Genomic DNA, 16830 nt, shown 5'->3' on the forward strand with positions numbered 1-16830 from the left:
AGGAGCTCCAGCTGGTAAGGAGGTGAGGACTAAGCTATATCCATTAAAAATATTAAGTGTGGGCTTAATATTAAATACATGAATCTCATTGAATTTGTATGTGTTATATGGTGAGATTTTTATGAGGCCATAGAGCAGGGTTAGGAGAGGAAAGCTCTCAGTATAAAAATTCACTTCTGTTCTTCATGGAAATGTTTGTTCGTTCATAGTTTGAACAGAAAATGGAAAAATGAATTAATTGAACTGTTTAAAATTATTATTTAGCACTAAAAATCTGCCAAAACATACAAATGGGCTAAGCTTGAATCATGTGCACTAAGCTGAGGATATAAACAAATCTCTGTGAGGTTTAAATACAAACCAGGAACCCTGAGCACATCCAGTGTGGAGGCTGGGCACGAAGTGTTTACCTGCTTCATCTATGTAACACAGTTTGTATTCTCATTCAAGCCTCTCCATGAGCAGGGAGGAATGGGTTTTTAAATATTCAACCAGCATTTTCATTAGCTCACTATCAAAGTGGGGATTTACACGTGATAAGCTAACATGGTTGTACAGCTGTAGCAAAGGACAGTTTCTGGCCACAAAATGTTAAAGCTTTTGCAGATGAAGCCCAGTTCATTTCCTAGGAATCAAAGGTTCTTTCTCACTTCTCCCTGTGATGCCTTCCCTCTCCTGTATCTTTACACTCAGGACTGAACTGAGCCCTTTGTGGGTGCCAATGTCCGGCTCAGATGCCTGCAACACGGGGCTGTACGGCCAGGTACGGACTCGCACGGACCCCAGAGCAGCAGCTGAGCACGGGTGGGTGCCAGGGAGCTGCAGAATTTAGCCCCACTTGACACCAATTAATCTAATTCCTATCACTCGTCTGCTTGTGCAGATGGCTGAGGAGGAGGGGGGACAAAGCAGGATCAGGACCTACGTGGTGTCTCCTTGTATCAGTCTACAAGGGAGAATTTAAGATGACATTTTGCATGAAGAAGAAAAAGATCCCCCTTGTCTGGCTCGTGCTGAGTACTTTTCCCCTATGCTCTTCCTCATGTTTAATTTTTAGTCATTTGCAGTCTGATAGAGATCAAAGGCTTCTGTCAAAATATGGTTTGCACTGAAGTAGGTATTTAGCAAATGGAGAGAGAGACATTTTTCTCCCCCAGTGTCTTACAGTTTAAAACTAGTCTGGAAATGATTTGCAAGAAAAATGATCCTACAGATTTATGCCTCTTGATTACTTGAATTCTTAATAGAATTATGCTAAAATCATCCATTTTCTGCGTATATATCTATAAAATACACCCTATAATCAATGCCCTGCAGAGTAATTGAGCAGCAAGAAGCAAACATAGGAATACTAATTAAAAAACTGTTACAGAAATAATCAGTGAAGAGGTTCACGTGATCCAAGCTATCATTTCAGGACCAAATCATATTCCCTTCTGCTAGAAGACATTTTACAAGAAAAATAAACACACAGGTGCCTTTGATAATTTTGCGTCAAATCTAGGTGAAATAAGGCAGTTGGTTCAAAACTTACTAGGAAACCGGGCAAAAACTCCAGAATGAACGTGTCTAAGAGTGGAGGAACAGCTGAGAGTACTCAGGGGCATGGTCCCCAGGTGTGCTCCTGTACCATTTTATTTGCGTGAAGGACAGATCACCACAGGGTGGGAAGGAACTGTAACCTTAGGAGAAGGGAATCTCTCCTCCCAGAGTCAAAGAGAAATATTACCTGACCTATTAGCACTTCAAGTCTCTCTGCTTTCTAAATAAGTTATTTCCTGATTTTTTTTTTCTTTTTTTAAGAAAAAGGTAAACCCACTTTTCAAACCCAAATCAAGCTTGGATTTTCAAGCTAAAAGAAGGACACATTTCTGTCAAGAAAGCAATCTGTACCATGGATGAAATATTTTGGATATACTACATGCCCATTCACCTAAAACCAACAACAAAAGGGCCAAAGAGGCTCTGCTCTTTCCAGCAGATTTTTCACTCAAAATTAGATTTCTGTCACCATCAGTACCCGAGAGACCCTGCCTCCAATCCCTGCTGTTGGGCAGGTCCATGAGTCAGAAGAGGATTTTTTCTCTCCTCCTTTGTCCCTGAGCTGCACAACCAGGGACCTTTGGTGGGATGTCCCCTCGGATGTAACCAGTGGTGGCCTGGCTGTTGTCCCAGCAAGGCTGTCCACAGCAGTGGGGCGCGAGGCGTCTCTGCTGCCCTCCTCCATCAGACGGCACCACATCCCCCACTCTTTGTTGCTGTGATTCTTCCTCAAAAACCCACACTTATCCCTCGCAAGCACATTTGCCACTTCAAATCTGTTTCCCCATGGGAGGCTTTGCTTTATCACAACAACCTGTTTGCATTTCCTGGGCTGCTCCGTATTGTCCAGGGTTTTTATGCAGCTTGCGAAAAAAAAAACAAAACAACAAACAACAAATGTCTCCACCTTTCCCTTTCAGATTCTTATTTCTCTATCTGGAGCTTTCTGCAAAAATTCCCTGTGAGAACTGTGCTTTTATTGCTGCGGTATATTTTTATCTTGCCATTTTATAAGCAATGAAATGCAGGTTCCCCCCCACCCCCCCCACCCCCGTACCACCTGTTCTCACCTCCGGCCAATGCTTCCTTCCATTTTTAATTACCATCTCACTTACCTGTTATGACTCTATGCAGAATCACTGACACCAGAAAACATGCTGCACGTTGCTCTCCTGTCATTGAGACGCTGGCTAGACTGGTTGCTGTCTTGGCCATGGGGACAGGATTCTACCCAGAGACCCTAAGCAATTATCTTTCTCTTTCCCCTTGGAGGTTGGAGCATAGTATTGGTAATTAAATTCATACTTCTGTTTGTTGTGTGTGGGGTTTTTATTTATTTATTTATTTTATTTTATTCTATATGTTCCCATTTCCCAGAAACCTTAGGCAAGCAATTTTCTACTGGGATGGGGAAACTGGATCTGAGGCTGCTTTGGTTTAACTCTGGAATTCAATCTGGATTTAACAGCTACACTGCAAATCATTGTGTAATTTTATTTTTTGAAAACAACAAAAAAAAATGCCCTAGATGTTTTGTCAAGCAGTTGAGAATTTATTAGGTCATATTCACAGTTTGCTACATGAGAACCTGCTCAGAACTTGTTATTTTTAAGGAAAATTATTCAGAAGGCCAAAAATGGACTGCTGGCTAACCCCAGGGGAGCGGTGGGCAGGCGAAAGGGAAGTCTCCAGGGATGAACCCCCTGCTGGAACAATGAACTGTGTTTCTGGGCCTTGTTTGCTACCACACACTACAAAACAAGCAAACGAATCTCAGAGTCAACATTTTCGGGTCATTTGCCAAACTCCTGCGCTGCCAACCCCTATCTTCGTTTCCAACTGCCCAGGCCCTCTTCTTCCTGCCAGATCACTTTTTTTCTTTACAGCTGTGCCATCTACCTCCGCCACCTCTGGATTTGTTTCTCTCCCAAACCCGTTTATTATTTCTCTATTCATTTCTCTAAAGAGTTCTGGTCCAAGGCCCATTGAAATGTTTCCATAGACTTCAATGGGCTTTGAATGAGTCCCAAGGTCTTTGTCTCTTGCAGGCATCCTTAGCTGCCTCTTGGCCAGCCTTTCTTGTCTTTCTGCAAAGTCTCTTTCTTCCTCCTCTTTTCATTCAGCAATGCAATGTGCTGTGAAACCTCCTCTCCTCCTCGTTCCAGGCTGATGAAGGTGATCAGAGATCCTACAGGCAAGAGGAGTTGGGTGAAGGCATTGGTATAAAAAAGGGCTGAAGTTACAACCAATTTTCACAGGCTTAATACTTTTAATTTACCTGAAAGATAGTAGAGCTGACCAGCTGAAGGCCTGGTGGTGAAAGAGGGGAGTTTCACAAGCATGCCGGGGAAGGGGCCAGCCAGACCCTTGGATAAAATATGGCTTCACAGAAATCAAAGGGCAGATGGCATATTTGTCCCCCAAAATACAAACACACATAAATAAATAAATGGGAATCATAGCACTGAATAAAAACCCAACAATTGTAATCATCTATGCATTTGGGAGCAGTTAAAATTTCAGCTCATGCTGTTTTTTTTTTTTTTTTTCTGAATTACCCAAAAGATTGTTATATCTCTTTTAGCAGAGTAAAACTCCAGATGCAGGAACTGTTTTTGGCCTATCTCCACGAAACATAGTTAAGGATTTTCTCCTCTGGTAAACGTCTTTTTCCTACCATAGATGTTTCAACCCTGTGTGGAAGACTTTGCTTCTCAGGATTCTGCCAGTGCAGCTGTTTGTTTCTTTTTAACAAGATCGTCTTTTAACTGCGACTGAAAGCCTTTGTGCTAAATTCCTGTGTTTCCCCTACCTGCTGTGATGACAGCCTTGTCCATTATTCAGGTCCAAGCCCATCTCTCCAAGCTGCTCTCCTACCGTCTGTGACCAGAGACGATCTGCATTGCTGGGAGATGAGATGGGCACAAGAGCTGTGCATGCTTGCATGATGTACAGCGACACAGAGCAGGCCAAATCAAAGGGCAAACTTCATCCCTTTTGTAATGCCTTTTCTGTAGTCTGAAAGGTGGGGCTGGTATTTTAGTTTTGCAGAGGCGTTGATAATTTGAAGTGTTAATTTAATCATTCTTGCAAGTACTCGGGCTGTCCATGATCCAGTAAACACCCTCTGAGTTTGTGACTGCTCCAAACCCATTGAAATCAGCAGGAGTCTCTCTGAACTATTGAATTACAGACTTTCCTCGGGGTTGTGTACAACGCCACAGACTTAATTACCATGTTCCTGGCTGGGATAAATATGCAAATGGACTTTTCAGCTGGAGGGCCCTAAAATACAGGTTGGACACATGGCAACTAATGACTTGATTTGGGCTATATGCAAACATTTGCCAGCCAAAGGCCTGAGCCTATTCCCATGGAAGCAAAAGGCACAATTATTACTAGCTCTGGGGAGAGCAGGACTTGGATGCCTTCTTTAAATAGTGGCCAGTGTTTCCAAGCAGCTCAAATCTGTCAGCAGCCTTTCCTCAGCCCTTCCTCCTTCTCCTCTCCCTGATCTGCTCTGATAAGAAAATGTCCATGACACAGATTTTATCATAAATGTTGGAGATTTATGCACCTGCAGGTTTTGCAGCTGCAGGGCAGGCATCTTATTGCACATGCAGCTCCAGCCATACTCAACACAGGAGTGTTTTAAAAAAGAAATGGGAGCCTTTCCCCAGAAGCTGGAAATCAGCATCTTAAATTTATTGACACAACCACTCTCCTTGGTGTCCTCTGCCCAACACCACTGCATGCTCGCTGTTATAGTGCTGAGCATGAATTCAGGCTCTTGCTCATTATTCAAGCCTACATGTATGGCTGATGGTAAAGGGTGGGAGAAAATTCAGCACCACAAAGCCCATCTTGCTGATTCAGCTCAGTGGGGCTCTGGGGCCAGCTGCAAGCAGACTTGTTAAATCAGCTTCTGTTATGGGACGAAAACATCTGCTGGAAACATGATGTCCCTAATAATTCACAATTCCCATACTATATTTATTGACATTCATAGTATGTGACTTTTTTTTTTTTTCCCTATCAAAGAGCAGCAATCAATAAAGCACCATTTCAGTTGTGTTTTTGAGAACAGTCACATCTAGCGATGCAAACCATGATGTGTACATTGCTTCAGCTGTTTCATGCAGTATTTTTCATCAGTGCAAGAAAAACTGGAGTAAGTGCAAGAAATGATTTCACACCGACTTTTCCCAAAGGTGGACTGCAGCCATGTTCAGAGTGAAGGTAAAATAGCATGAGGAATTAGGATAATAGATTGTGTCTTCACTAGCGCCACGGAGGCTTTGCTGTGGTGCCATGGAGGAGTGGGACAGTGAAGGAGTGGCACTGTGAGGTGGGTGCCATGAACTCCTAGAACAAAATTCAGCCAGCAGAAGCCTCCATCCCTCCACCAACACTGGTGGGATGGTGTCTGCCAGCTCATTAGCAAGTCCCACAATGTTCTCCACTGAGGAAGAGGGAGGAATATTTGAGATATCTCCCAGAATTACTGTGTTATTAAAAACAGGAGAAGGTGCAGTACTGTTGTTTAAAATGCCCCGTTTCATACTATATTTGGTATGTTACTTTTCTATCTGCCCACCATCAAACATTAAGCCTTCCAATGTCAGAAGTACTTAAACCTGTACTTAAATAACAGAATATGAAAACTAATGATTCCATTTTTAGTATAAAATGAAATATTACCAGTCTCTTCGACTAGGAGTTAAAAAGTGACAGGAGTGTGGTAGTTCTGTTCCATTCATTTCTGCAAATCGGCAATTAAGTGAGAATAATGAAATATAGAAAATTACTTATATGTAAGTTGCCTTTTAAATTACTCCATTTTGTGATAGAAAAGACATCTAAAATGGAGTTTTGAAAATGTGACGGCAACAATATTACAGCAACAATGCATTCCAAAGAAATGACAAAACCTTGTTGCAGCATCTGACACCTCAGAAATACCCCAGGGAAGGAGAAAGAGAGGTTCAGTGGGAAGAGCAACAGGCTGTATTAAGGAAGCAGAAAAAACAACCAATTGACCTGTATTAATTACATTTCTTTTTTGAATATACGTATTTAGATATTTACTCCAAAGCATCACACAACACTAATCAGAAAAATAGGAGTATTGATAAGACAAGGTGGATGACAGAGAAGTGAAAGATAATTTAAGACATACAGAGATAAAAGGGAAATAACAGTCCAAACATAAAGTATTAATGTTCACATGCATACGTCCATGGGTATGCTAGTACGAATGAGTGTGTTAGTATGCAGACATATGTGTTTGTACTGGGCAGCGGCTGAAAGCAGTAAGAAAGAAGTCTGTTGTTGGCACTTTAGTACTATGTTTGTAAAATAAATTACTACAGTATTTTAGTACTTGGGTTGCTAAATCAGTATATAGATAATAAAATATCCATTAAAATATATTTATTTCTATGTTAATACTGCTGAGAATTATTAGATATATATGGAAGGACAGAGTTTTAGATGATCATAGGAGAATCATGTAAATTATACCCAGTCAATCAGAAGACCAGAAGAGGAAATCTCATTAACTGGTGTTGGTGGAAGTTTGTTTTAGTTTTGTGAAGTTATGAGGCCCATACTGGGTGCCTGCCATGCATTAACCTGTTTGGATGAAGATTCACAGCAGGTTGCTTTAGTATATTGGTGTCCTCTGCAAATCATCTGGACAGCTGGGACCATGAAATTTACCCAGATCCAAAAAACGTTGACCCTCACCAAACCTCAGTGCCCTCTAAGGCCATATGTGCAGACCACTTCACATTTTGCACTTGTTTTGCCACTGTGGAATGACAAAAATGCTCTTGTCAAGTGGACATGAGATTTTCAGGTCCTTCCACACAGAAAACATGTCAGCAAAACTTGTCAAACATTTTTAAACTGTTGCATTAGAGATACATTTTCCCTTTGTTTTTAGTGTCATCTTCTGTCCTTTGAAACAAATAAATAAATAAAAAACAAAAGCCTGTTTGACTCAATTCTGTGTTTCTGAACCAAGTATAATCCCATCAGTTTGGTTCCATCACTTGTAGTAAACTTCACTAATCTAAGACAGGTGCCCCTGGGTGTTAACATTTAGTCTTCTAGTAGAAAAGTGGGTGCAAAGTCAAACCACATGTTCCACTTAAAAATAAGTGAGGTGTGATTAGGCAAGGTCTTTAAAACATGCGCTCAGACACACACACATGCACACACAGTTTGCAAGGAAAAGATGATGACACTTGCAGGCTGTACTGTGTAGTTATGGTCTGCACTTAACTCTTTGCCAGGTGGATCATTCTGTAGAAATCTGAGGGGCAAAAGGTTATGTTGAGCTCATTACTGTGGACAGCTTTTAAAACAAAAGCGATAATATGTACATTCCTAGGATGATGTGTTTCATTAATATTTCCCCACTGCTAGAATGTGCAAAAAGCCTTGCCCAAAGCCTTACAGCATGTTAGTGATATCTCTTGGAATAGTAGATTATCTATGGATGCCTTAACATACCCAGTTAAAAATACATATGCAGATATTTTCATTTTTATGAACAATCTCTGATCAGTTGAATTTTATTGACAGGACGAAAAGGTCTAGAAAAAGTTCACCAGCTCTCTAACAATTGTTCTCAATATCATTTCAAATTGAAAAGAACACTTATGAATTCCTAAAATAAGTAGTGAAAACTGCAGAAATTCAGCAATTCAAGAGCTAAATTAAGTGCATACTTGCTTACTTTTGTACAAAATGACTGCCAAAGTGTTTCAGTTCTGAATTTTTCCTTTTTTTATTTTTATTTTTTAATATGAGGGTCAAAGGTGTTAAAGTCAAACCCACATGAGCAGGTCAAAGAACAGAGGAGATTCAAGGCCCACAATTCACAATGCAACTGTGACATGAGCCTGTTTCCAAAATAAGGGGATGGACTACTCCTGTGTTTGAGTTAATTACTGACTACTGTACATCATTATTTGGAGAGGTAAAGCTCAGGAAACATGGGAAATCATTTCTGTAAGAATGCAGTTGAGATTTAAGTAGCAAATGTTTAGAAAGAAGGTAGGAAATCAGATCTTTTAAAAATTGAAAACAGTTATTATAGTACTGCTAGTAGCTTTAAAGTCTGGACCATCATAGATCTAAATGTCTTCAAACGTTGGCAAAAGAGCAATGGAAAATTAATGATGTGGTATTTCAACAGAGATGTTCATATCATCCATTATTTGAGGATCACAGCATTCCAGGGAAATTGATAGCTTATCCCCATTTTATAGACAATGAGATAGAATTTCCATGACTCACCTACAACCATACAGCCTCATGGTGACACTGCCATGGGCAAAACTGCTTAGTATCTGCTTTCATGTCCACCTATACAAATTCTAGGCACACAATGAACTATTAGCACCATGTCAGAGACCTTTAAGTTCTGAATTATTTACATCTGTGCTTGAAGACTTGCTTCAGAATAAAGCTATTAAAATTTAAATGTTCTCTCACTCTACAAAATTGTGTACTAGAGCTATAGTCTGTAAGTGTAAAGAGAAACTTCACTTCCTTGTGAACTCAAATGCATGTTCTTATATTATTTCATTACAAAACAAGATAGAGTTTGATCTAGGAAAGGAGATGAAGATGTTTTTTATTGGTAGTGAATAGGAGTATCCTTTAGGAATAACAAAAGATATTAAAAATGGAAGATTTCAGTGATATTGTACCAGATGTAGCATGTCAGTAATATGCTTCTGGAAAGCTTTACAGATGATGTAGGAAGTAAAATAAAATTGTTAAATCAGAATTGTGAAATGAAAATTGACTAAAACAGATCTTTTTTTTTTTTTCTTCTTTTTTTTCAGAATTCATTTTCACTGGAAATTGAAAACATACTTGCTTTTGTTACAAACCTGAAAAATACCTATCAGAAAGTAGAGTCGTCTCATGAAATTCAAATGTAGGCATCATTACTTATCCGTCCTCACTAAGCACACTGAAGACCTTGGAGCACAGACACACCTCTGCTTGCCAAAAGAAATATTTCTCCCTCCCTAAATGAGGAGACTGCAGTGCACTGCAGTTCACGCTATCTCCGCTTCCCTCTGCCGTCCTGAAATGGATCAGGAATAGTCCACAGGGATCCTTAATAGAAAGAAATACACTCAGAGGGTGTAAATGAAGCCTAAGCAAGACCTATGAAATATGAATCTATTACAGATGGGTGGTGTTTTTCCAAGTACAGATTCAGATTTTCACCCCTCTCCTCCTCCTATCATATGTTGCTTGTTTTAGTGGTTGGCAGGAGGGAGGGGGAAAGGAACTAACAACATGTGTGCCTATCATCACCCTGACCACTGTGCTTGTATGTCTAACTCGCTCCCCTTTGCTTTGTCTGCTTTTTGTCTTCATCCTGCTTGATCCTGCGAGCACTTATGTATGTACAGCTGAACTACTCATGAGAGTAAAGCTGCAAACATAATGCTACAACACAGAGCCCTTTGGTCATTTCCTTGAGGAAGATTTGTCCTGTAATTAGGCTGATGCAAAAAGAACAGAAGCAGAAATAACTTTCTGCCCTCCCAACCCCAAACCCAATAAAACAATACCTCTACCTTCTAGCATACCAATACAAGAGATATGTCTCCTAGAATGCAAACTTTTTGGAGAGAGGGTAGAAGGGAAGGAGAAAATGTGTGAAAGAATAGAGATTGGAGATGGATTTTCTCTTCTGCAGCTGTCAGGATTCCTATCACCCAAAACTGGGGTGGGAGGAAAGTTAAAGTGACTCCAAAGGCTGGTGCCTTTCCTGGGGATAAGGCTGCCAGCTGCACAGGAGCAGCTTACATCAGATCTTCTCTCTCCTACCTTGGCCCCAAGAGTGCCACTCACTCCAAAGCCTCCTGCAAGCAAAAGGCACCTTATTGTCATGCAACATCCAGCACAATGGGTCCAAGAAATGCTAAAATGAAACTAGTGTCTATTTCACTGGCACAAAATAGATGTAATCCTCTGTTGCACTCTAATTTAAAAAGCAGTCCACCTGTACAGCCAGTACTAATGTGCCTGTATTAAACAGGCTAACCATCAGTTACTGGGCAGGCCCTCTAAAAGTAATTGTAAATACACAATGAGCATTTTCAGTGGAGGTTTCCACTGAGGCTGAAGAAGTCTTTTCTTATGCAATATCATTCGTCACTTGGATTACTAAAAAAAATAAATTCAATTGATCTCATTTGCATTAAAAATGTATTTTTAACTGAAGTATTTTATCAACAAATGAGAAAAGAAATGGGAAAATAAATGACTGCTGGAAAGATAAACTCTCTGAATCGAGAGTTTTCAGATTTTATTTTATTGTATCTGAACAAATCTATCTACTGGTTCAGATTACCATTAACAAACTCATGGCTCTCTGTCCTGATTTGCCATTCCTCTGCAGCCTACTACAAAATACGATCAACACGCATCCCCGCACCTTCCCATTGAGGAACTGGGAGACCTTTGCTGATGTACTCAATAAGAAATGTGTAGCTGGGTAGATGTCAGGTTCATGACTGAGAAACAAGTGCTATATTTTGCTATATTACGTTAATCTGAATTATTTAAATGACACACATTTTAGTAAAATCCAACACAGCTTGTATACACAGGAAAAAAAAAGGCCTAGATCACTCCTACGGAATGTATCAAAGAATGTGGTGACACTGAAAAGACTTATAACAAATTCAAAATAGTTAATTTAACCTAAGCTTTCAGTGCAGACCCATAGCTAAGATGTCAATGTGGTCATTGGATGGTGAGAGGGAGGATGAGGAGATGTGGAGTTGAAATTACTCCACAGGGCAATCATCTGAGGACTTACATCTAGTGGAAACAGTGAGGTAATTGTGGATGTCTACCTGCATGGGCTCCAAGAGATTTGTCACTGACCCCTTCAGGAGCTGAATTAAGTGCAGGGTGAACAAACAGAGACATGAAGCTAGAAGAGAAGCAGAGGACTCCAGGTCCCAGCTGTTCTTGTGATTAGACCAGAAATATTTTATTGCCTGAGAGACTGAAACTCAAGCATTATACCCACAGCTGTCCTAGCTGTGCATCAGCTTAAGGAGAGAAACAAAACTGGCTGAAGGATTCAACCATCTAGGGCTAACATTTATACATACCAGTTAGCAAACTGTTGGCAGACAAAAAGAAGTGTGTGTTTACCTTCAAAAGTAAAAAAAGGACTGTTGGGGGTTGTCAACATGTTTTTGAGGAACCATCCCTAATGTGCTGTCACTGGTGTCCCCCCCGAGCGTACTCAGGCTGAACTAGTCTGGGGTTTTGACTTCCACAAACAGCTCAGCTTTGGAAGCCCACAGCCAAAACCACAGGGTTCTTACTCTGTAGCTGTTAAATAAAGACCCTGTTCCTATATCACTATAAATGCAAATGATTGTGAAAGGATACTCAGTGAGGTTCAGTAATAATTCAAATCACAAATCCTTTTGCCATGCAACTCATATAATATGATATTTTTTAATGGAAGCTCTTCTTCCCCTCCAGAAGGCATTAAATTGTTATTCATATTTCAGATGAAAAAATTCAGCCAAGAGTATTAAATGACAGACAGTGATAGCAAGATAGATTCAAGGCTTGTGTATGTATAGTAGGCTCATGCCTACTACAGCAACGTGCTCCTGCTCTAGAAATATACAAAGGAAGTCAAGTGAACAGTATGAAAATGGAGGTAAACATGGAATTAAAAGATCAGTCTCCAAAAGTACAATAGCATTTTTAAGGGAAGGGTGTGTAATTTGAACAAACACAGCTGAAGGCAAGAATTAGCACCATACGTATAATCACATAAATCAGGATAAATAAAGTCGGCAGAATTACATGTGATGTTTTTTGCTCTGAAGAACAGTGAACTACATAAACAAGGATGTCTTGAGCTTAGCAGGGATAGCTATAGTGAGTGGCAGCACTGCTAGTGCTTCTCAAATGCGTTACTTAAGAAAATAATCATGGTACAAGAATCAGTGCTACTGGAACTCTGGCTGTGGAGCTCCGCTGATAGCCATCAACATATGCAGGTGCAAGGGGAGGCATATTACTCTTAAACAGCTCATTCATTTTAAGTCTCAGTTCATTTGCTACTGAAAATATGAAAGCAGTACACTGGAGAGAAAAGCTCTGTTAATATGTGTATCCCAGCTCTCCAACAAGCAGACTTTTTTTTTTTTTTTTTTTTTTTTTGAAAGCTTATTCAAGTGGTTGGGAAGGCAGTGAAGTTTTACTTTGGATTTTTCACTAATAAAATGTTTTTTTTTTTTTTTATAATGTGCCAGTTCATTTATTCCTTAAAAATATGTATTTTTATGCAGCTCTTGATCCTGTATTTGACCTAATGAATCCAGAAGCATTACAAAAATGTAAAATGATATCAGCCATTAATATTAAAATGGAGAGTCCAGCAAATTCAGAGAGAAGCTGACATACTCAGAAATGATTCTCTGCCACTGAGGAGGAACTGAGCCTCTCAAACAAAGTGTGTCAGGGCTCAGACTATACTGGCAAGTCCATGGTGCTGTAGAAGATCTGCAAGGAGAAAGAGTTGGTGGTCAGTCCACACCAAGTGTTTCATTTTTGCTTTGGACCCCCTCTGTGAAACGAGCACCCACCAGTGCTGGGGTGTAGCAGAAGTTAGTGGCTGGGGCGTGCTCAGCCTCCTGGATGGCATCTCCCAGCTTAGCTCCTGCCAACAGAAACCTGGTTGGCATCCTAGGGACTCCATGCTATGAACCAAAACACAATAAGGAAGGACAAACATGATTCCATACATGATTTCCATAGCGTGTCCTGGACCAGAACTAAAATGTTAGTGTAGGCACGCTTCAAGGGAACTCCAGACATAGTGCTTTAGTGGTAGGATTTAGCAGAGCTGGATAAAGTGCAGACAGTCTGAAAAACTGAAATGAGGATCAGTCCTATGAACATACAGAACTACAAAACAACAACAAAACAAGTTTTTTTTTTTTTTAATTACTATTTTACTTTGTAAGTTCTAGATGCATTTCTTTCACTTGGAAGTTACATACGATGAAGAATTAGAAAGATGAAGACCATTTAAGTAGGAACATTATAATGATGTTTGTTCTTTTTGGTTACTGAGAAAAGACACGAGAAAAGAAAAAGGTGTGAAAGAATCAGTTAAAGGCAAAACCCTGTTGACAGTGATAAATCTGAACTGATTTGGCTTTGGTGAGGTCTTCTCTCACAGAATGGCTCCTATTCAGGATGACTATTTTTTTTTCTTCTTTTTTTTTTTTTTTTTTTTGTAAGGCATTATCTGAGAAAGACCTTTTGTTATTCTAGAAAAGTACTGTTTTCACACTCATTAAGTAAATCATTGGGACTTTTTAAGGCTAGACTTGCTTCTTCAGAAGGAACTGCCTACAGCATTATTAATGCTTTCTAGCAGCCTTCTGTCCGTGATAAGAATTGAGATATTGCTCCTGTGAAGCTATCCCCTGAAATCCAGCTTATACCAACCCTAATATCTTTCAGCAGTCAACTGCTTCAACACTAGGGCAAAAGCCTCTTTCCAACACAATGGACTGGGGTCAGTGGAGGCTAGGGTTGTTACAGAAGTTCCCTCTGTGTCTTGCTTCCCTCCACTGTACAATTGCCAGAAATAAAGAGGAAAAAAAAAAAAAAGGAAGAAAAGACACAGGAGCACAGAGATAAGAGGCAGAGCTCGGCTTTTCTTTGATCTCTTTCTCCGTTGCAGGCAGAGCAGATCAAAGAGAAGACACATAACAGAAAGCACGTGAGAATAGCATGCCTGCAAGAGGCTGTCACACACACTGTCTTGGCTCTGCTTGTTGGGAATATGGCTACCCGATGAACACCGACCACGTCTTCGTGAGAGAGAGCTGTGTCAGGCTGGCAGGACAGGTCTTCAGTTCTCTTAGAGAACACAAGAAGTTGCAGTGGCCTTGCCCAGGCAAACCTTCCAGCTATGGGGTATAAACCAAGAGTGAGCAGGACCTTTGCAGCAAGATTGTGGCAGAATTAGTCTCAATTTACATGAGTGTAATTCAGTCCAGGCCCATGCTAGGAGGGCTTTGCTGGAATGGAAATATCCAACCTTCATACTGGAAAAGCCACTTGTACCAACAAAACTCCACTTTCCATACAATAACTTTTCTTAGGCCTGCCAAATAAAGTAAATTGAAAACGGCAATAGGTATTTTTGCCTATTTACCTGCAACCACATTGAAGGCTTTTGCTCATGCCAGTCACAGATTACACCTCATTCTACCCTTGAACGACACAATTATGCCAGAAAAGTCTGCTGTGCAGGCTTAAGAGGGAAAATGTGGTTCCATTTTATCACATTGGAGTTTTCTCATTAAACTTATTTGGACTGGGATTAGGCTATTAGAGAAAATTTAACCCCAAATGATTGGAATGGAGAGAAAACCAAATTAAAATATTCTCATATGTTACAAAGGAAACAGCCCCCAAAGAAATTATGGAAAATATGAAAATGTATAGCTTTATATGGGGGAAAGAGGTAAAATCATAGAATAATTCAATAAGCTATCCCAGTCAACATAGCATGACCTGAAACAAAAAAAAAATATAAAAAAATAAAAGACATCTTTTAAAAATATTTGAAGTACTTCCCCTACTCAAATAATACTTCTTTTATTGTTAGAAATTGCACTATTCATATTTAATAATCTGCAAGATACAGTCAATAGGCTTGTTTTAAGGCAGTGTAACTTAGGTTTTAACAAGACACTATTACTACATATAAATGAGATTCAAGGTGAAAATGATGTTGTTATACCTGATTTAAATGTACATATGGGGTTATATTGAATATACGAGTAATCAAAATAGGATCTCTTTCCATTTTTGTCTCTTAAGTATTTATATGACTTCAGCATCCTTGATTATTTAGTGTTTTACTATTAATTTAACTAGCTCTTTTTAACTCCTCTTTTCCTTCAAACTACTTTTTGACTTAAATTTTGTAGCTTTTTATAGGTGCTGGGTGCTCTTTGGCATGGGTGATACACAGGTTGCAAAATTATGATAAAAATATTAAGACAATTCTGTAGACATAGATGCAAGCTTTCCTTAGGGCATTCTCTTTTGTTCTGGCCCACTGGCATCCAGGGCAGCCAAGATATCTGGGTGCAGTCAGGAGGACCAAGGGCATGGCTACATCAGGCATTGTCCTCTTCCCTCTTCCTCTGTGCCTTTCTCTCTCTTTCTACTCTCCCCCTTTTTCCATGCCCTAGTGTTTTTTTCTAAGAACCTCTTTTTTCTGTCTCTTACTGTGCTCCTCCTAAACTTTTAATCCTTATTCTCTCTAGCCTGTTTTTATCTCACTTCTCTCTGCTTCTCCATAACTGCTCTCAACTCCTCATACTCACAATTTTCTCTTAGCTTCACTGTTTCTCCCAGGCTTCCTGAAAGTGGGACTTTGGCCTATTTCTAGTTTAACAGTCTTATCTTCTCCTAGGCTGGACAAGCTAAAGCTGGGACAGAATTACAGATTTACCCTCAAAGGTAGGAAAACAAGAAACAAGCTTGCATGTTCATCAATTTTACGTTCCTGTAACACAACCATGCCTGCTTTTATCTTTAGCCTACCTCTTGCCTTTACTCCTGGTTTGCTATCATCATGTTGAGGCAAATCAGATCCAAAATTTTCTCTCCTCTCCCATCTAGCATGTCAATATAAGGATAAGACTCAACTTCAATTTCCTCCACTCAGTAAACGTAATATAAAAATGAATGGCTTATGCCCAGCTTGTGAAACTACAGAGCACTCACAGCTCATGCTCGATGTCTAGGTAATGTAGAAGACTGGAGCGGAACAAAAAAATAGGTCAGGCACAGGATTCACCTCTCTTGGGTCCTACTTTTGAGGTCACACCAAAATACTAAGAGAAGCCAATAATTTTTTCATGTTTCAGCTCTGTATCTGGCAATAATCCATGGTCTGGCAAGTGATCACTATCTTTTTCTGTGTTGCCAAGGCTGGTTTCTTGTATTTGGATAGCAGACCCATGGCACATGCAGAATGGACTTCCAGATATTGTGTATTGCTCTTGGACTTCAGGGTGCTTAACATTTTTGAAAAATCAGTCCCCAAACATAATGAATTGAAGATGCAGCTGAAGCATCTTCTGGATGGACAAGTTAATCCTTACTACTATTGAAATGAAAAATACTGCTAACTGAGATAATGTATTGGTCAAAAAGAAAAAACAAAAAACAGAGCTG

This window comes from Anas acuta, chromosome 6 (genome assembly GCF_963932015.1).
Source record: "Anas acuta chromosome 6, bAnaAcu1.1, whole genome shotgun sequence".
Classification (NCBI taxonomy): Eukaryota; Metazoa; Chordata; class Aves; order Anseriformes; family Anatidae; genus Anas; species Anas acuta.